Source organism: Tamandua tetradactyla, chromosome 5 (genome assembly GCF_023851605.1).
Source record: "Tamandua tetradactyla isolate mTamTet1 chromosome 5, mTamTet1.pri, whole genome shotgun sequence".
Taxonomy (NCBI): domain Eukaryota; kingdom Metazoa; phylum Chordata; class Mammalia; order Pilosa; family Myrmecophagidae; genus Tamandua; species Tamandua tetradactyla.
Window position 1 is genome coordinate 147447051 of NC_135331.1, and position 22252 is coordinate 147469302.

The 22252-nt window shown below is 44.4% G+C and overlaps 1 long non-coding RNA gene across 1 annotated transcript; it reads left to right on the forward strand.

Moving 5' to 3' along the window:
- The first annotated feature begins 12150 nt into the window (after nucleotides 1-12150).
- On the forward strand, nucleotides 12151-15070 carry LOC143682806 (uncharacterized). Its single transcript, XR_013175282.1, has 3 exons — nucleotides 12151-12236; nucleotides 14549-14642; nucleotides 15034-15070. It is a non-coding gene; the product is annotated as an uncharacterized LOC143682806 (long non-coding RNA).
- Nucleotides 15071-22252: the final 7182 nt, after the last annotated feature.

Consider the following 22252-nt stretch of genomic DNA (forward strand, 5'->3'; position numbering starts at 1 on the left):
ACAGCTCCCAACAATACGAATTGGCCTGAGCCCTTTTGTTGGCATCACAGGAGCCTCGCTCACAAATTCTGAGGAACAGCTCACAAGCACTAATGAGTAAGTCCCGTCGGCTGTGCAGACAGTGGGCCCAGAGTGAAGGGCTTGCCTAGGAGGGACGTGAACATGAACCTAACCATCTGGCTCTCTGCGACTCACTTTGATCATAAAATGAATTGCAACAAATTGAAGAGCACATGGCTAGAGTTAATTGTCTCATCTGTAATCCGAACCTACTTTTAAGCAGTTATTATTACCCTCTATCAGGTGGAAATGTTTCCAACCATCACGGCAAAGTGCATTTTCCTGATGACTGTAATGGATCATTAAATTCCATATCTGAATAACAATACTTTGCACTTATTCAGTGTTCTTCATCCAGGGATTTCAAGGCAGTTTGCAAATAATTAAGTCCCTCACAGAGCAGCCAGAGGTGAAGGACTGGAAGGGAATTGCCTGAAGACACTGACTTAAAGGACATAATTCACAGAAAGAGAACAAATGGTTTCCTCCCAGGCAGTGGTATTACTGAACCCGAATTAGGGGGTCCTAATTTTCTCTCTTCCTCCCTTTTTCTTTACGGAAGCTCCTGAGATGCAACATAGCAAGGACTGAAGAAGAACTAACCAGAGGTGTTCATAATTTGTGAGTTCAGACATACACATACAAGCAGAGAATATTTTTCTCCATATAATCTTGGCACTTACGATTCAAACTGACATTTAATCCACCTGCAGAATAGGCAGCTATCAAAAGAATTAACATATTTATGATTCCCAGATGGAAAACCTGAATGAAGCCTTCCAAAATTCAAAACGAAAATAATGTTTTGCACAAATAGAGAATATTCTAACAAAAGCACCTCATTCCATTTCTGGGACCCCCATGTGAATGGTATCCAAGTTGCAGGACAGCAAAACGATGGAAGCCAACAACCAATGCATTTTAAAAACCAGAACACTAGATGGGAAAAAAACATCTCAGCCAACTCAAAGTTTTGTGGTGAAATTATAAACTCCTGAAAAACTGAATTTATAATGGAAAAGCTGACAGATATTTCACTGGAGAAGCCTGAACACAACATTGTAATTTAGCAATCTCTCTTTACAGTCTAAAGACTAATTTTAACAAGATGTCATTTTGACTCACATTTATTACTACCTGCAAGAATGAAAAATGCCGTTTACTAGGGAGTTACCCCCAGAACGAGGCGTCTCACTTTGAGGGTGGGGCAATGTCACATTTTGAGAAAAACGCTGGCTGCCTTACCCAAGTAGCCCTTCTCAACTGAAAGAGAGGCAGGCATTCACGCTCAGCTTCTTTCATGTCATCCAGAGCCCTCGCAGCTCGACATGCCTTTCCTACATGTTACATTTTAATGATCTGAGAAAACCGTTATCAGAGTTAACATCTCTAATTTTACTCTAAACAGACAAAAGCAAAATATCTCATTAGGCATCATCTCCGCCAAGGTTCCCACTAGGCGGGAAGGGATTTTTATCTAAAGTAATTATCCTTTTTAGTTAAACACACTCAACAGATGAAATTTACAGACAGTGAGAGACTGCAGCCTAGACAGCGAAGGTGAAAACCGAGGCACGCCGCGTCTCGCCACCCGCGGGCCTGCGGGGAGTCTGCCGCTCAGTCTCGGGGGTGGGGCGCCGTGGGACCTCTCCTTTCTAGCGGCCCGGCCGGCGGGCGGGCTGCTGGGCGGGCTGCCGGGCGCGCCTTCTCCGGCCCCGACAACACCACGCCAGCCACGGCCGCGCCGGAACTTCCCTCAAGTTGCCAAACTCGCCTACACGTGAGAGGGTGCCCAGGACACCCCGCGCGCCCACGACCTCCCAAACCGGGGTGCGCGGCCCCTGCGCGCGCACACACACACACACCCCACGCTGCCCGCTTTCTCCACTCGGCTCGAGTTTCTGCAAACACTCTACCAGATCCAAGTGGCCGAGATGCTTGCTCGAGTCCTCTCTCGCCGGCACCTGGAGCAGCCCATGAGCGCCGCCCGCCGCCCTCTGGTAGGCGCTGGGCTTCAGAACACACGCCCGAGAGAGGGAAGACCTGCGAGGGCCACCAAGCGCCTCGGCTCCGGGAGGCGGAGACGGCATACCCTGGCTCAACTCCTTTCCTAACCGGTGCTTCTGGGGGCTTGGGAACTGGAGTGTAGGCAGGCAGAAAAGTGAGAACGTGAGAGAGAAAGAGTGAGTGTTCTAGGTGATTTCACGAGGGAAAGAGGGGGTCACGGTCTCCCTCTCAGAAACCACGATCCCCTCCTTCTAAGCTCTCCCGGGTCCGTTCCGACAATCCTGTCACTGGCTAGTTGGGTTCCAAACACGCGCGCAATCCGGGGTGTGCGTCCCGAGGCCCCTACCCTGCCTCTTCTACTCGGACCCCAAACTTGGGCTTTGATCATTCGCCGGCCGCGGAGGTCCGGGCTACCCCGCAGCCGCTGACAGCTGAGCTCAAAGGCGCGGCGGCCGCGGTCCCCGTAGAGCAGTCCCGGGCGCCGAGGGCCGCGGGCTGGGAGGAGGCCGCCCGGCCTGACGCGGGGATCCCGGGCTGGAGGTCGCGGCACTCGGGCCTCGCGGGTCTAGGAGCCGGGCCGTGGGTCTGACAGCTGCTCGCGGCTCGCGCGGCCGCGCGCCTCCCCCCAGCCCGCCCTCCCCACGCCTGACTTATTACCCTCTGCTCCTCCTCCCCCTGCTGTTCCAAAACACCCGTCGACGCGAGCAAAATACAATGCCGTCTCGCCCGCCCGTAAACAGCCGAGCGAGAAAGCGCACAGTCGCCGCGGCGCGTCCGCGGGCTCGATTCCCACCCCCTTACCCTTTCCCGTTCCTAGAAAATACCGTAAAAGCGGGCAGGGCTCGCAGCGGGCGGCTGCGCGAGGGGCGGCCGCGGCTCCTTTCCCGCGCCGATTCTCCCAAGCCTCCCCGCCTGCCCCGCGCACCGACTCCCCCCGCAAACTTGCCCCACCGCCCCACCCGGCGCCGGGCCCGGACCGGGACTCACCTCTCCAGAGAACTTTGCGTCCTTTTCCTCCTTCTCTTCTCCGCGTCTTTCCAGCCCACAGCCCCCTCCCGGCAGCCGGCGCGGTGGGCGGTTCGGGGGGTCACCGAAAGCTCGCGGAGGGGACGCGCATCACATGGCAGCCCGTTCCCAGCCCCCGAGAGTGCCGGGGAGGGGGAGGGGAGGAGCGAGGGGAAGCCGGGGAGAGAGAGAGAGAGAGAGAGGGAGAGAGAGAGAGCGAGCCGGGCGGCGGCGGGAGTGGGCAGGCGGGCTGCCGAGGGCGGCGGCGGGCGCTCACGTTAGCGCTGCTGCGACCGCAGCCGGGGCGTGCACGGCCGCTGTGCCGCTGTGCTGCCGCTGCTGCTGCTGCTGAGGCGGCTGCGGCGGTTCGGCGCTGTTTGCTCCGCGCGGCGCGGCTCGCGCTCTCCCCGGAACGCCCACACTCTCAATCGCTACATTGTTGACATTCGGCGCTGACGTCACCCGCTCCCCATTCACAATAACTTTACGGGAGCCGGGCAGCGCACCTCCCAGGCCGCTGGGGCGCCGTACGCCCGGCGACTAGCGTAGGCTGCTCCGCGAATGGCGCTCCGGGGGCTGGGGCGGGCGCGCGCGCTCCGCCGGCTCGCGGGAGGGGGCGCGCCTCACGACGCCGCCGTCGCCGCCGCTCTTCCCGCTTTGTGCGGCCTCGCGGCCGGGAGAGCACCCACCCCCACCCCCGGCCCCCATTCTGCTGACGGCTCAGCCGGTCCCCAACCGGCTTTGCCCCGGGCTTGCTTCGGCTTTGAAAGACAAGAGCTGAAGGAGCTGTGGATGGAGGGACTGGAGAGGGCTGGCGTGGCACGTGGGGAGGGGGGTTAGAGACCAAGACACTCCACCCAAGGAGGGGAGCCAGATCTCGAGAGCTGGAATTCCTGGGTTGGCTAGTATTTCCCAGGAGGAGCAGGAAAAAATGCTCCATGGGACCCCACAAAGGTAACAGGGCTCCTCCTGGGGTGAGCTTGGAGGGTGGAGCGAGGAAAAGCAGTCCCTGACCCAAGCAAGCTCCCAGTAACGATGTTAACGTTTTAATCTGTTTCTGGCGGACCTCAGCCTGCCTCTTAAGTGAGATTCTTTAAGGCTCCAAACCAGCGCGATAGATTGGGAAGCCTGAATTAAAAGCCCACCTTCGGAGCTTCAACCCCAGCTCCTACTGGATTGCATCGACTTCCTCTAGCCTCTCATTCTGGAGGCTACCGAGGTGTTGTTGTTGCACTTTGAGTGGCTGCCCCTGTCAGGAAAAAAAAACGTGGTGGTGGTTAAGGTCTTAAAGAAGAGCAATTAGGACTTAGGCTGAAAGTATATTTGCAATAAAAGAAGGTTCTCTTAGTGTAGTGCTGGTGCCTGCAACTTTATCCCTGCCAAGGCCAGGAAATTCTGCAACATTTCCCTGAACACCTATAACTTGCCCCCCTTGTGTACCGGCAGTATTCCCCATGATTATATGTGGTGCTGATTTTTAATGAATATTATAAAACTTGGGCTCACTCTACTGAGAGAAGGATCATAAATCGCCCCTGTAAAATGGGCACCAACATATGCTGAGGAAGCAGTGAAGCATCGTCCTGGGAGTCTTGGGATGTTAGCCCAAGTGTTGCTCTGAAACACCTTCGTCTGAGGGCAGAGTTTTTAAAAGGCCCCACTTTGAGTGTTTGTGTGGAAAGGCATTAGATGGCCAAAAGCAAGCTGAGAGGCTGTGCTTATTTTTCTAATAGCACTGCAGGACCACAGTGTGTAGGTCTGGCATGGGATTGGGAGATTGTTTCTCTACTAACCCTCCAGTTTTCAGATAAGGAAGACGTCTCTGATTCAGGAGGGGTCTTCGGTCTCCTGACTTGGGGATCTGGCCCCTCTTCTGAGGTCCCTGCCTGACACCTGTGGCAAGGACAAAATACTAACCCCTTGTCTGCCCTGGCCCAGCCATTTCTTATGGATGGTTGTGTGTCTGTATTTCTCATTCTTGTAAGAATATGAGTGTTGGTGAGATAACTTTATGCACTTTGACAGCACCAATAAACTTTTTGTCACAAGAGCCAGGCTTAAGAAGATCTCTTAAAGAATGTGTAAATTTATTTATTTTCACGCAAGCCTTGGCCGTCCATCTGGTGGATTGGGGGAAGGGAGGTTACAAGCTGATTGTGGCCACCTCACTTCCTGTCCCAGGTGGCTTAAAAAAAAACAAAAGCCCTTTTAATTAGTTTTCTTACCTAAAAACTCATACTGGATTTTAGTTTGAAATGCTCACGTATGAGGTAGGACAGCAAGAGATGGAAAAAAAAAAAAGCTGTTATCAGCAACCATGGTGAGACAGCATTAAATAGTTATTCAAGGAGGTTGGATTATAACTAGTTGACCTTAAGGTCACATCCAGCTTGGCATCATGCACATCTGTGACTGTGAATAAGACAAAATCCTTGCCTCTGAGGAGCTTGAAATCTGGCAGGAGATTAATTATTTCATTTTACTTTTAAATAGTTAGAAGTAGGCTATTTGAATTAAAGGCTGTTAAGCATATTGAGAATTACGTGAAATTAGAATGGTAAATCAACGCTTTTTTAACAGTACTGCTACAGAGGTTAGGCTGTGGCCACTGGCCTTAGTGCCCCCAAGGTGAACATTTGGCCACTGCCTGGGTTTGAGGTGCTGCTCTGGGCACTCCAAACCTGAAACAGATGCAGGTCCTTCCCTTTGTATATTCATGGCAGTAACTTGAGAAGAGGTCAATTTATGTCCCATACCTGGAATATTCAACCTTTCCTGATACACATTTTTCCTCCATGGTTACATGTGTATGTTGATCCAGAATATAGGCTTCATCTGTGATACATTCTAAGCAGGATCTGGTTTCCAGAGACAATAACTTTGTACCGTAACATTGAACTTAATGAACCTTATTTCTGTAAATCTGCTTGATCTTATAAAATCAACAGGAAAAGCTAAAACATCTAGGAAACGAAAAGATGAGGAGAGGAAAACAGAAGGAAGAAATGAACAGTTCTCAAGTCTAATTTTCTCTCTTCTCAGCAACTTTAATCAACATCTGATGACACTGAGAAGGCATCGTGGTTTTCTTAGGCAGAAGAGCAGTCAATTTCAAATCCAGTACCTTGAATACAGCATAGCAGGGCAAAGATTACATCTAATGATATCTGAAACAAGAGAGTGGTGTGGGATGCTGAATGGAGGCACGGCCATGCGAGGGGCAGCCAGCATACTGAAAGAAGTTCTGTTGAGAAGGAACTAATTCTCCTCATTGAGGAGAAGAGGTCTGAGATGAGACGTAGGACACTCCAAGATTTTAGTGGTCAGGAAGATGAAGAAAATGAAGAAGAGCCAGCCAAGGAGACTGAGAAGCAGCAGCTCATGAGAAAGAGGGAGACCAGGAGAGCGTGACATCTGGGAGCCATGGCAAAATGTTTTGAAAGGAGGAAGTGATCAGCTTCATTATTACTGACGATTGGTCCAATAGGATGAGAACACATCACTGACTTTTAGATTTGGTGACCTGGAGGGAAACAGTGTCTTTAACAGAGAAAAGTAGAAAGGACAAATCCTGATAGAGTGGATTTGAGAGACAGTAGGAGGAAAAGAAGTCCAGGCAACGCACGTAGCCGTAGCCCACTCTTTAGAGGAATTTTGCCATGAAATAGCAGAGGAAATTGGGGGATGGGTACAGAGTGATGCATGGTCAAGGGAGACCCTTTTTTCTTTAAGGTGGGAAAAGATTACAACTCGTCAATGGAAATAATCCCATCCATAAAGGAAACTGTTGGTGCAAAGAAAGAGGGGATAATCTGGGGTGAATATCTTGAGGGGGAGAGTAGAGTTTATGTAGGGATAAAGACAGTTCATTCCCAGCACCAGGAGGGAAAGCAGCACACGTGGTGACCTGCTGTGTGCTGTACAGTGTGCTGGAGTGCAGCAGTGAGAGAATTACGGAGTCCTGGCCTGAGTGATTCTGTTTTCTTTGTGGGCTTAGAAGAAAAGTCATCAGGTGATGGTGGAAGAGGAAAGAGAGTGGGAGTTGGGGAAGAGAGAGAAAAGATAGGGACTAGTGCAGGGACATGGAGAAGAATTGTTGGGCAGTACAGAGGCCATCTGAGCACCACTGCTTGTGGTGGGTTAAATTATGTACCCCCAATGAAAGACATGATCTTACTCTTAATCCATATTCCTGTGGATATGAACTCATGTATAAAGAAGACCTTTTGACAGTGTTTTTAGTTCAGGTGTGGCCAAACAGAATCAGGGCAGACCTTAGCCCATTTTACTGGAATCCTTTTCAATCAGAAGGAATTTGGATACAGAGTCAGAGAAGGCCATAGAGGAGCCAGAAGCTGGAACAGTGGAAACTGTAAGAGTAGATACAAGGAGAGATATTGCCATGTGACAGGAGGCAGAGGTGCCAGCCAAGGAAACCCAAGGATTGCAGAGTGCTAGCACCAGAATGCGTTCAGGGAGAAGGCATAGTTTTGCCAATGCCTTGATTCTAGCCTTCCAAACCGTGAACCAGTAAATTCCTATTGTTAGGTCGATTCATTGTGTGGTATTTTTCTTAGTAGCCTGGCAAATTAAGACACTGCTAGAATCTTTATGGATACACCACTGCCTAGAAGATTTTTCTCATTGTGCAATTCTTGCACAAGTTTGAAAACCGATCAGTGAATTCCAAACTAAAGAACACTGTAGTTTTTCAGAGTAACTAAGATCATACATAATATTCACTTCCAGCCCCTGTTAAATATGATGGGCATCTTTTTTTTTTTTTCTTTTAACTGTACATCCCTTTTATTTGTCTCATCTTTATCTCCCCCAAAGACCTCCCCAGTTCCTAAGAAGAACTTTGGAAATAGTCCTTAAAAGGAAGGGATGTTCTCACATCATTAGGTATAGTGACATAGCCTAAGATCTGCTTCTACAAGAAAAAATTTATGCCACTAATATCTACAAACTTAGGTGAAATAAAATGAACAAACAAATCCTTCGACATGCACAAATGAACATCTGTTGTGCTGATTTGAGATGAAAAATTGGAAAACATTTGACATTTTCTCAAGGAATTCAAAAAATCTAGATGGGTAGATTAGCACACATGAAACAGTTAACAAATGCAATGATTTTATATTTAATTACTTTTATTAATTTTTTATATATGACTCATAATTAATAGTACTTTAAAATTATTTTGCCTAGAAATTATATATTGGAATTTATACTAATGAAAAAAATTAAGAATGTACAGAATGGTTTATTGTACATTAGCAAAAATAAAGGAAAAATGTAAATGCCTTACAGAGAGATTGGTCAAATAAATGGTGGTTTATACATAAAATTGAATACATGGATTCATCAAAAACGATGTTGAAAAAGTATGTATATTGGTGTGCTAATGTTTTATTAGCACATTTTTATAACAGTAGGCAAAGCAGTATTTACAGTGGAAAAATTGCATATGTATGCACAGAAAAAATCTGGAAGTATATTACACAGTATTAAAGTGATAACTCTGAAGAGGAAGAGCTTATGAGTGTTTTTTCTTTTGTGTAATTGTATTTTTAAAAATTTCTGTAACTACGTTACTTCTGTAATAAAGAAAGCCAATAAAAGTTATAAAATTTGAGACATGTAATTAAATTCTAATAAGAACTTAAGTGCCATAGGTGTTAAGAGGAAAAAGAATTTATGAGAGCTGGAACCGCCAGAAAAGATTTCACTGAGACGGTGGAATTTGAACTGAACCTCAATGCTAGGAAGGATTCAGAGAGGTGACAAGGTGGCTAAACATTCAAAAGGACTCCCAGAGGCTAATCAAAGGGGACCAGGTGTTGGAGCATCAGAAGTTATAAGGTATGAGGGGACCAAGCTGCTATGACTAGCTAGGATCACTGCAGTGCTGCAGCTAGGAAGGGCCATCGTGATGGGAACTCCTTTGTTCAAAGTATAACATTGACCAAGACCTTGTCCCCATAAGAAACAGTGGCTTGCCTGCCTGTCTTCATTTTTTCAGACATTCCCTGAGCCCACACAGACAGCATACATGCACTACTCTAGCCTCTAGGAATACAAGGATGAATCTGCCCTGCAAGAGCTTATGACCTGTTGAGGAAGATGGGACAGGTAAACGAGTCACCATAGCATATAATGCTAAACCATAGCACATAATGCTAAGGGCCCAAATAAAGGACAGAGGCTGTCCAGCAACTGAGTCTGTCTAGGAGAGTTTGGGATGACTTTCCAGGGAAGGTGACAGCTGAACTGGATTCTGGAGAATGAAGAGCTTTTGTCTATAGAAGAGGTTGGAAGGGCATTCGCAGCAGGAGAATTGAAGTATTGAAAGTACAGGAATTATACTGAGGTGACAGCAAGTAGCAACATATAGAACTGGAAAAGTAGATATGGACCAGAAGTGTGAAGGGTTTTTAAATTCCATAATGAGATTTAGTTTTATCCATAGAACAAAATGACCCCTCAAGCTTTTCTTGTGAGTGAAGTGTATTCGGCAGAGGATTCAGAATACTGATGTCCTAGGAATCTCAGCACATGACCCCAGATGGCCTTCTCTAAGGACAAAATGTCTTTGAAGTCTCTTGTTATATCTTAAAATTTCACCTGACGTGTGGTTCTCAGTGATACCCATTGGTTGATTTTACTATATATATTTTTAAATGTGTCATCATTAGGACTAAAAATTTCTCTCTCCCACACATAAAATCTTTGATTAAAATTGATGCACTGTTGAAAAATGCTCTGAGTTTATCCTGTCTTCAAAGATCCCCCGGGATACTGGAAAGCCTGGCTGATGACTAGAAGCCAGGTAGTGATTTCTAGCATCTAAAAGGCATAATCAGATTTGGTTTTAGAAAGAACACAGCACTGGTGGTGTGAAGGGGCCTGAAGAGGCTGGAGACAACAGCTGGAATCAAGGGACAAGTTGACAGGAGCCTAAACCAAGGCAGTGGGTGGGGCTGGGGATGGAGACGAGGAGGGCAGATGGAGGGAAGTTCAGGGTTTCGTGGTCATTTACCTGTAGAGGTAAGGGAGAAGGAGGAAAGAGGGTGATGCTGTGATTTCTAGGCAGAGTAAACTAGCAGGGAGCCCATCCAGAGATCCAGAAGGAGGCTGAGATCACTCTGCAATGGGTGGAGGGAGGAAAGAGGAGAACCAAGGCTGAAACTCTGAGGAACAGCTGTGTTGGAGATGGGCGTGGGCAAAGAAAGAGGAGTAAATGAAAATGACCAGCGTGGGGGCAGTCAGGGAGGTAGAATGTCTAGAAACCAGGAAATCTGGGAAAGAGAGAAAGAGAGTATTTCAATGAGGGGCCTGGGAACAGCATCCTATGACAAAGAAAGGTCTGGAGGGAAGGGGGGTATCTGATATGACAGCAGGGGCATTCTAGACTCGTGGGAAAAGGGAGGCAGGGAATGAATAGGAGAAAGGCAGAGAGGTAAGAAGCTGAGTAGAGGAAGAGGTCGGAAATGAAGGAATGGGGCATTGAACCCATGTGAAGGAGGAGACTGGAGGGGAGTCCAGAACCCGGGGGCAGGAGATAGTGGTGGGTGGGCAGGAGAAAGGACACACCTTCTTCTCAGATCAGGAGGAAGTTGAGTATTAAAAGTAATTTGGGGCAGGGAAATGATTCTGAAAAGCAGAATCTGAAAACTGACTGCATTACAGGAAAATCAAAAAAAAAGGGATGATTCTGAGATTTTGAAGCTTCAGGATGAGATTTAGGGACAAGAAATCGGGAATCTGGGGGTGAGAGTTGAATTTTATTTTTTCCACCTGGGAAAACAGGAAGAAGGTGATAATCTGATGAAGTCAAGGCTCAGGTAAGCAAGAAAAGAAAACTGCTTCCCACTCCCCTGCCCCCTTTACACTGAGAGTTTATTGCGATGCCTTGCTTTTTCATAAATAAACAAATATTATTTTTAAAAGCCTGTCTCTCCATTCCACCCACCTCAGAAAGATGTTTTTGGACAATTAAACTGGTTGTTTTACAGCTATCATTACAGTTTTGCCAGAGAAACCTGATAAAGTTTGGCTATAGATAGAAGTGATCTTACATATCTCAAATGAGTGTGAGACGAAAGCCTTGGTGATTTTGTTCTAATAAATCATAGTTGAAATTAAATATTTTCCTCAAGCCCAACTGGCATTTTATGGGGGGCACAGAGAATTGAGCTCTCTAACCTTACAGCAATTTCCCCAAAGTATATGTAAGACTATACTTACAGTTTCTAATCTATTTAAAAAAACTGTTTATGTGGTATAATTACATGAAGGCATCCAACCTGAACACTGGGTGACACCCCTGTGGCCCCACAGCTGTCCTGGCCCCACGTGTGTGCACCGGGCACAGCCTGTGTGAAGGATGGAGATGTGGGCGTTGTGTCACCCTGTGTTCCCCAGATCCTCCCCATGTAATTCACCCTCAGTACCACACACCGCGGTGTGTGCCCCTTTCACTGCCCTTTAGGTGTTAGGTGTGTGTGAAAATCCAGTGACTTGTGCCCAGACTGGAATCAGACTTAATTTTGTAGATGAATGGAAGCCTGGAGGCACAGAGTATTTGTTCTAGACTCACTCCAGCACCTCTTGGACGGACAGCTTTGCTGGGTTGTCATCATTACAGGCAAGATCCTTTGGGAAGGTTTTCCTTCATCCTTAATTTTCTGAAACTGGAGAGGGCAGATCAGGGAGGTGGGTTGATATGCAAGGGATCTCGGAATTGGTGCTCTTCCACGGTCCCGGGAAGGACCTATGTTCCCAGATCTGATGACCAACTCATGCTAACTGAAGCAGATGCTTATTTATTCATTTATTATAACCATAAGTGGGTTGTTTGTCAGCCTCTCAGGGCAGCCTACTCGCTCTGGAAATGGCTAAATGAATACTAAAAATTCTTTCCTCTCAACTTTCCTTTTCCAAATTCAGGGATAGATAAAATGTTTACCATCATTCCTTTTGTTACCTACTGCCTCCTCCATGAGTTTATGTTCATTTCAACCATAGAAAATCTTTTTTCTTTTTCTTTCTTTTTTTTTTGCAGGAGCAGGTTCCAGGAATTGTACCCGGGTCTCTGGCATGGCAGGCAAACATTCTGCCACTGAGCCACCGTTGCAACACCCAGAAAATATCTTTTAAAAGTAATTTATTTTGCATTAATTTCAACCTTTTAGAAAAGTTGCAAGAATAATGCAAAAGCTTGCCTATCTCCTGCACCAATTTCCCAGTTAACATTTTACCACATCTTGCTGTGTTCTTTCTATCTCTATCTCTATACACACACACACACACACACAATCATTATCATTATTCTTTTTCTGAATAATTTGAAAGATTGTTGTTGACCTGATGTCCCATCAACCCCTAAATATCAGTGTGTGTTTTCAAAGGACAATGACACTCTACAAGCACAACACAGCATCCAAATCAGGAAGTTAGAATTGATACAACATTACCATCCAAACCACAGACCTTATTCAAATTTCACCAACTGTCTCAACAATGTCTCTTTTTTCCTTTCTGCTCCAGGATCCAATTCCAGACCAAAAATTACATTCACCTGTCACCTCCCTTTAATCTCTTTCACTCTGCACCGGCTCCCCACCTATGTCCCCTGAGCCCCTGGCCCCACTGTTTTCTCCAGCAGAGGGGGAAAGGAAGCACGGCCATAACTCTTCTGACTGTTCCTCAAGTCAAAGTGTTTGTATTATATTTATTGAGCTGTACACTTAAGATTTGTGCACTCTAATATATGTAAGTTATGACTCAATAAAAAAAAAGACAGGAATAATCAGATGGAAACAAGTGTTTGCACTTAGTCGATACCTAATAAATCATTCCAAGTGACCGAAGATCCCTCATCTCAGAAGGACTTGACATAAACTGTTCTCTCTTCTTCTTCTCCCCTCATCCCAGCAACCTTTTATTCATCTTGCTCTCAGTGTAACTAAAGATTCCCTCATTAGCCCGCACCCCAAGTCAGATTCCCTATGGTGTGTACTTTGGACCTAAATCCTCTGCAACATACGTTACGGTTATATTTCCCCCCTTTTCAGGGTGGAATGATCTGTTCAATTTTTATCTCTTGCTCTGGGCTGAAGTTTCAGGAGGGTAGAAACAGTGTTTGGGTTTGCTCAAAGCTGTACCCCCAGTTCTTTTACATGGGCAGGCACCAGGAATCGAACCCAGATCCTCTGACATTGCAGGCAAGCATTCCTGCCTGCTGAGCCACCGTGGCCCGCCTTATTTTTAAAGTACTTTGCCACTGAAGAGGTGCTCAATAAATACCTATTAACTTTTCCTAATAGTGTCAGAAATGTCAACAAAGAGGCCATTTATGTTGACTATCGTTTCCGACCACCTCCTTTAGAAACAAATAATAACATCTTATATTAATTGTGTTCTTACTATGTGCCAAATATCTTTGTATACATTGCTTTATTTCTCGCAACAACTCAGAGTCAGAATATACTTTCCTGAAAGTTTGGGTTCTGGAGCTAGCCTTCCCGAGTTTGAATTTGGTTCTGTCCCTTGCAAGCTGTGTGACCCAGGACAGTTTATTCACTCTCTCTGTGCCTCAGATTCCTATAACTTGGGACTCTTATAATGCATACCTCTTTGGTTTGTCCTAAGGGCTAGTTAAGATACTGTATGTCAAGTGCCAAGCACATAGTGAGTGCTTAACATATACCAGCAATTATTATCTCAACTTTGCAAATATGGGAATCGAGGTTTAAAGAGAATAAGCAGCCCATGGTCAAATCGAGGCAGTCTGGAATCCCTAGACTTAAGCCGGCTCTAAAGTGCCCTCTACATACACCATTCCCTCCTTTCTCAGATCTGGAAGTTAGGAAACTCACAAGGTCCTCAGGAATAAAAAAAATCTGATGAGTCTGCCAAAAATGGAACCTCCCAGGACACCAGAGTATGCAGGGACAGCCCGATTTTGCCAGCATCTTTCATTCTTCAGAAAGTCACTTTGAACTCCCAGGTGGCATCACAGTGCCCAGAGGAACTCTGACTCCAAACACTAGAAGTCTTCACTCTGTTGATCAAGCTCTATTGCGATCTCCAGAACAGACCTGCCTGATGGCCAGAATGGCTCGGGTGAACACATCCTGGGATGAGGAGGGTTTGGGGAGAGGAGAGAATTCGCCATTATTCTGGCCAGAAGATGAGCCTGCGGTCTGGCTCTCAACTCCCTCTGCTCACAGACTTCACCGTCAACTCCTGCCCACCCACGCTCTTCTTTGTTTTGTTCCCAGTGATTCTGGGATTCTGGAGAAGTGGAAGTGAAACTGCCCTACAGAAAAGACTGGGACCCTATCCCAGACCAAGTTCAGAGGAAACTCCAATGGTCCCATTAGCAGTGGGTTCACATAATATTGCTGGATAACATTTGATGACCACAGTGTTTGTTCTTAGTGCTTTATCTGCTGTATTTTAATCTTAGGTGACCAACTCGCTCTGGATAACCTGGGACTTTGATGGTTTGAACACTGAAAGTTGAGCATCCCCACAAACAGCCTCAGTCCCAGGGAAACAAGGTGGGTTGGTCCACTTTATTTTATCCTCACAACCACTCTGGGAAGTAGGAAACTGAGCCCAAAGCAGTGAAGTGATTCCCTAAAGGTGCACTCGTCAAGTATCAGAGGCTGGAATTGAACTCAAGCAGCCTGACTCCAAGTCTCTTCTCTTAAACAATATGCACAAACCAGGGAGATTAGAAATTCAGTCCTAATCTGATTATTTTAGATTAAATCTAAATTATTAAGGTGGGGGATGGGATGGGAGGACACAGGGCTGGAAAAGGAAGGCGCACCACTCACAGGTACAAATGCTTACCAGCAACTTTTTGCAGGAGGCCAAAGAAATGACAGAGTTATTTATATCTTGGCTCTTTTAATTTTATTGTTTAATTTGATTTTTTTTTTTCAGTTGCAAGAAGCAGAGACCTCTTCAAGGTACAGCAAGAAAGAGGGTAAAAGTTATTTGAAGTTTCAAAGCTAAATAATCCTAGGGTCTGTCTCTCAAGGGCTGGTGGGCTTTGCTTTTCTGAGTATCTCTGAATAGTGGTCCGTTCTCTTCACTACTGGCAAGTTTTTTCTGCTTTCTCGGGAAATCCTAATGTTCCCTCTGGTCTGTCACCTGGAGTACCTGGGTAAATCTTCTTGAGTAATTTGTCCCTGAATCCGTTGAATTAACAGCCTCCCCACAGCAAGTGGCAAAACCTCCAATCTCCCTGCTTCTTAGGATGTGTTTGTGGAGGGTCTCATTTAGCTTCCCTAACTCTATGATCCCAGGGTTCTGGCTGGCACTCAAGCCCTCATTGATCTTTAGTGATAGCATGGCCCAAACTGCCCACACAGTGGGTGCTGACCCAACCCTGACCTCGATATACCCCAGGACATTTGCTCACTTGCTTGTGCACTTCTCTCTCATAGGCAAATGGCTTCTCCTTCTAGTTCCCTCTGGTTTAGGTGATTTTAAGGTAGGTACATACCATGGACTATGATATGGTTCTTTCAATTGTATCATATACACCCCCTCCTCTGGGTGTGGAGACTGTGATCAGAGCCTGTGGCTTTTGGGTAGAGCCTCAGACTGTACCCCAAACCACTCTTCTCTTTCAATACCCAAACCCTTGTGTCTTCCAGACATCCTAATGGACTTCTTCTGTTTATGGATTTTCCACTCAGGGATTCTGAGACTGCTCCTTGCAGTAATTTGGCCTCCATTGTGTGACAAGATGCTGATGGGATGACCCTTGGGCATTCTGTGAGCGCATAGAGAATCTCCTTGGCTCCTCCCTGCTCACAGATAAGCGCATCTGAGCTCAGTTTAGGGCCCAGCTAAGCCACCCTCTGTACACCCAAAATTCCTGTTTCTTAATACGTTCAGAAATGAATGTGCCCCTTTTCAAGGCTCTGGCTCTTTTCCGTAACTCATCTTAACAACTTTGGCTTCCATTGCCAGTTTGCCTAGCATCGCCAATTGTTAACACATGAGAGAAAAAATCTGATCAGCCCAGTTTGTCTTGTAGTTCAGGTTGACGACCAGGCAACAACTGGCTCCCTTGGTGGGGCCAGGGGCCCACCCCTGGTCCAACCAACCATCCCTGAAGTGGAGGGTGGATGGCGAGGAGGGAAGGGGTGTCACTTGGAGTAAGTTATGACCACCCAGGCCTTGGCCTTCAGTGACCCTGTGTGTAGGGCATTCCCTGTAGACAAGAGGCACCACTGACAGATAAACACAGTGATTGTCATAGCGAATGTCTTCATACTTAAAAATTAGGTGTTTTCTGAAATATCACTTGGGACCCCCCACATTGTTTAAAACTTCCAACCCTAGGACATTTATTTATTTTTCTTCTTCTTCTCAGGGTAAGGAAAGTAATATAGACTAGAAGAGGGTCAGGGGGATATTTTCTGTTGTCATGTAAGTTTCCGTTTTTGTAGGGCTGTAATTGTTTAGATGGTTCACATATAAATTTAAGTGCCATCAGATTTCACGCAGCTAAGCAATGATTCACAGTTTCAGAGGAAAACTGCTGTGTCCTTTTTTTCTGCCTTTCGTAATAAGACTTCAAATACTCTTAAAACTCTAGCTAAATCTCATTAACATTATCTCCAACATGTTGATAGGAAAAACAGGTCTTCAGAACAGTGACATTTTATGATTAAAAATACATTCATTTAAATGGTTGAGTTGCCTCCATTTGAATATTGCCCACTGTGTCCATAATAATAGCAGAACTTTTTCACAGATGCTTTTTAATGGGTAACTCCTATTATATCTCTACTAACGGTATAAAAACTTGAATAATATGCCTTGACTTGATATGTGCTAATTGCTTATCAGAAATTACTCAATTGTAGCCTATCACTGCTGAAATTACTTCCAAGGAGAAAATTAGGCACTTCTGGAAAGTACATTAATGCCACTATGCCACTAGTGTCACATTTAGTATTCCAAAACTGTAGTTATAATGGCCTGAAAGAGTCGGTGCTCATCCAAAGGCACCCTATGTTATCCAAAGAGGAGGATACGGGAGAATCAGACTCCAAACATGTAACTGAACACAATAAAATTGCTTCAATCTATTTTAGTTTATATAAAATCACGGGTAACTTAAAGCAATTGCTGTTCTTCAGTTGAATAGACACATTCTATTATCACATTGTAAAAACATAACAAATACCTGACTAATTCAAAATTTGGAGGGTTGCATGTGAGGATGACACAATGGTCTTGCTTTTGATCTCACATAAAATGAAGTTAAATTTTGTATCTAACTCTGTAGAGTAAGCGTGCCATATTTTGCTTTGAACAAAGCTCAAAATGTTTTACAGGTAATTAGTTCTATTTAGGGTTGCCAATAATCCACTGGGGAACACTAAGTGGCCAGCAGTTTGATTCAGAGTAGAGAATCAAAGTAGCCACAAGCACTTCCCAAAGGGCCAGTGTGATGGGAGCTGCTTGGGATGAGTAGGAAGGAGCCATGACTTCTGTCTGCACAGACGACTCTCTGCCGAGGTGGGAAGTGTAAGGAAACCACAGTTGACCCTCCTCTGGCTTGACCATGGTCCTCAATCTGGGGTAGATGGTATTGTCAAGGAACACCCAAGGGCCAAAGACAAGGTTTCAGGGAAATGAAACATTGAGTCACTGTGAGAAGGGCAGTGAGTTGAAATGTTTACTTTTCCCTCCTATGGCCCATTCTTGTATTCTTCATTTGGCTGCTGTTACTGAAAAGTTCAGGACACTAGTGGTCCAAGACTCTCTGATCCTCTCTCAGGTCTTATTTCCCTCTTTCTTGGTCTCATATTCAAGCAAGTGCTGTCTGTAGGAAGGGGAAGATGGCCACCAGAGGCTCCAGGTTTATGTGGTCCTTACTGTTTGGCAGCTCTGGGGAAGGGGAAGCAACACTAGCAACACTTTGTCTTTTAGAGCCTGTATATTAAACTTCTTGAGGAGACTTTGGTCCAAGTTGATCATGTGCCTAGACTCTGGAGTCATCATTTCAGAAATGGAGAAAGCGCCATGGTGGGCACATTTCCATCTTGAAAGAAAGAGGGAAGTCAAAAACAGCCAAAGTCCACTACACTTTCTTTGAAGCATTTGTCCTGAACTGGGGTGGGTCTCATTCTGACACAAATTAAGTTTTATTGAAAGGCCTTCTAGAAGGGGAGCAGCTTTTAATTTCTATGGCTGGTCCAGATATGGCCACTTTTAGTCTGCTCATATCCATCCCAAATAACTGTCATCTTCCTCTGCTCTTCCCCAGTGCTCACAATGTCATGCCACCCCTGGAGAAAACAGCCCCCTAAAAACCACTGGTATTTTTGTCGCAGAGTAACTTGAATGCCAGCAATAGACATTTGCCCTAAATATCTTCATCAATAGGAAGTCATGAGCATTTTTGAGCATTGGGAAGAAATGACAGAATTTTTTCACTTTCGAGAGATTAATTTGGAAGCAATGTGCTGGGTGGATTGAATAAACACAAACAGCATTAAAGGAAAGAGGTGGGAGACTATGCTAGTATCCTAGGCAAGACCGAAGGGGGCCTAAATGAGGTTAAGCGCAGCAGGAAAAAGAAGGCATTACAACAGTTGGCTGTTTTGGAGGCAAAGTCTCTCCACTCTTGGAAATTGATCTGATGTTGAAAGGAAAGTTAATTTTTAAAATGACCTAAGTTCTTGAATTTTGATATTAAGGAAGAAGTAGAAGATGATATGAAGTTTGATGTGCAATAGGCAATTAGAAATGTGGATCTGGGACTCAAGAGAGAGGTTAGAGCTGGAGAGAGAGAACTACGAGTAGGTTTATAGCTTCAGTAATTGGAATAATGGGATTAGAGCCAAAAGACTGTAGAGAAATAAAGGACCAACAAATTGTACCTAGTTGCATATTCCAGAAATCTAGGAGTCATCCTTGATTCCTCCCACCAACTCACTTCTCCATATTCCATCCTTCAGTCACATCTGACTTTTAGCCACAAATATCTTCAAAATATATTCAAAATCTGTCCACTTCTATCTGTTTCTACATTCTTCCCCCTCGGTCCAGATGATCGATTCTCCTGCCTGGACTGCTGCAACTGCGATGGCTGCCAAACAGTCTCTTTGCTTCCACTCTTACCTACTCTTATCCATTCTCACTTGGAAGTAAAACTGATTTTCTGTGCATTGTCTCATGTAGCGCCTGTGTTTAAAACATTTTAATGGGTTTTTCATTGAGGTTAGAATAAAATCCAAGCATCATATCATGGTTTGCAAGGCCTTGTATAACCTGGTTTAATTTTAGTCACTCACCATATTTCAATCACACTTACGTTTTAGTTTCTCAAAACACTCTATTGTCTGTCCTCTAAACTCCTTCACCTACCCTAGTTCTACCTCTGCTTCTTAGCCCCCACCTCCTCAGCCCTGTCTTCTACTTCTTGATCTCCTAATTCTCCCAATAACACGGTTTTTATTGCTTTAAAGAATCATCCAGGCAATAACAGACCTCCCCTTGGCCGCCATGCCCCACTACCTTCCACAGTCTTCCAGCCTAAACCTGCAGCAAGGAGCTGAGAAGAAACAAGGCTGATACTGAGAAACTTTCTTAGGGAACAGAGGATAGGGAACCCTTGGGTGTAACCCTTACATAATGCCTGTAAAACTCAGCCTGCTTCCCCCTTTTAAAATGTGTCCCAGTTTTAAAGAATATAATACTAAAAATTGAATTTATATTTTAAAATAAGGTACAAAAGATTCCTCACTTGACAAAAGGATTCATCTTGAGGTTTCCTAAAATATTGAGTTTTATAATATATTCAGGTCTTGTAATTTTATTTCCCCAAATTCAGCTCTCACACATTTTCAAGGTACCTCTATTGCAGAAGATAAAGCATGCCTGTGTGATTATTCCTGTGTCATAGATGGTGAAAGTGAGCCACAAAGCCTTGCTGAAAGTGACAGACTATCAATAATAGAGTCAAGATTAGAAACTGGAGAAGCATTAGTATTGAACCTTTGCTCCAATTAAAGACTAATGATTCTATTTTCTAAATAATTTCTTCTTAACATATATTCTGAATTCCTGCCATTCTTTTCCGGTACCTGAAATGCCTTGAGTATAAATATCTTGACCACTTTTTTAGCTAGCACTAGATAGGGGATTCCCAAAACCGGGTTATTTCGCTCCTTAGAGTTCTCCTCGGCCAACTCAAATGGTTGCGCTGGACTGCCTGCACCAAGGCTATTTTTGGTAAGACATTTGTGTTTTATCCAGTGAGCAGCCAGGCAGAGAAGCAGCCCCGCGACAGTTAACTTAAATTTTAGCGTGATTTTAAAATGTGAATAACAAGTGCTTTTTTTAAATAAAAAGGAAATGAAATTAAAAACAAGACTTCAATTTAATCTGAGGGACTTGAAATGGCAAGCTTTCCCCTTGTGAATTTGGTTCCAGTCCACCAAGCTTCAAACATCACCGCAGCAGGGCAAATAAAGGGGGGAGTGCCACTCAATCTCTAAACTTCCTTGCATTTGTGGGCTTCATCTGGGTGCCGATGTTATTTTAAAGGAGGGTTTTTATGTTAACAATTTCTGCTAATACTAATAAAGCTCTCTGTAGGTCTGCTTGTCTCCAAACAAATAGTATTTGATAATCGTAGAGGTGATTTACAGGGAAACTACCCCAATATTTAAGTGTTTAGATAAAATATACAAGTAACTTTTTTTTTTAGGTTTTTTTTTTATTAATTAAAAAAAATTAACTAACACAACATTTAGAAATCATTCCATTCTACATATGCAATCAGTAATTCTTAATATCATCACATAGATGTATGATCATCATTTCTTAGTACATTTGCATCGATTTAGAAAAAGAAATAGTAAGACAACAGAAAAAGAAATAAAATAATAATATAGAGAAAAAATAAAAATAAAAAAATATTAAAAAAACAAAAAAAAAACTATAGCTCAGATGCAGCTTCATTCAGTGTTTTAACATAATTACATTACAATTAGGTAGTATTGTGCTGTCCATTTTTGAGTTTTTGTATCCAGTCCTGTTGCACAGTCTGTATCCCTTCAGCTCCAATTGCCCATTATCTTACCCTATTTCTAACTCTTGATGGTCTCTGTTACCAATGACATATTCCAAGTTTATTCACTAATGTCGGTTCACATCAGTGGGACCATACAGTATTTGTCCTTTAGTTTTTGGCTAGTCTCACTCAGCATAATGTTCTCTAGGTCCATCCATGTTATTACATGCTTCATAAGTTTATTCTGTCTTAAAGCTGCATAATATTCCATCGTATGTATATACCACAGTTTGTTTAGCCACTCGTCTGTTGATAGACATTTTGGCTGTTTCCATCTCTTTGCAATTGTAAATAATGCTGCTATAAACATTGGTGTGCAAATGTCTGTTTGTGTCTTTGCCCTTAAGTCTTTTAAGTAGATACCTAGCAATGGTATTGCTGGGTCGTATGGCAATTCTATATTCAGCTTTTTGAGGAACCGCCAAACTGCCTTCCACAGTGGTTGCACCATTTGACATTCCCACCAACAGTGGATAAGTGTGCCTCTTTCTCCACATCCTCTCCAGCACTTGTCATTTTTTGTTTTGTTGATAATGGCCATTCTGGTGGGTGTGAGATGATATCTCATTGTGGTTTTGATTTGCATTTCTCTAATGGCCTGGGACGTTGAGCATCTCTTCATGTGCCTTTTGGCCATTTGTATTTCCTCTTCTGAGAGGTGTCTGTTCAAGTCTTTTTCCCATTTTATACAAGTAACTTTGAGATCTAGTGCCAATCCTAAGCACACAACATCACTGTATTTTGATTTCCGTGGAAACATTAAAGCTGGTGAATGCTCAAAACATTTTCACATTTCTCAAACAGTCTAACCTGCTTGACTGTTGTTTTCACCTTGTCAGCCTTCTGAATGCAGCAGGACAAGGGTGATAAATCCTACTCAGGGAACTGTTGTAAAGGAAATCGAAGCCTATATAAATCTAGGGTTTATATTAACTGCTAAGAGCTTATGCATCAACCATCAGAACCTGCTTAAAAGCCTTCTAGTTACATGCTCCACATCTTACTCAAAAAACTAGAAACGAGAAATGCCAATTCACAGTCTTTCAAAACATAGAA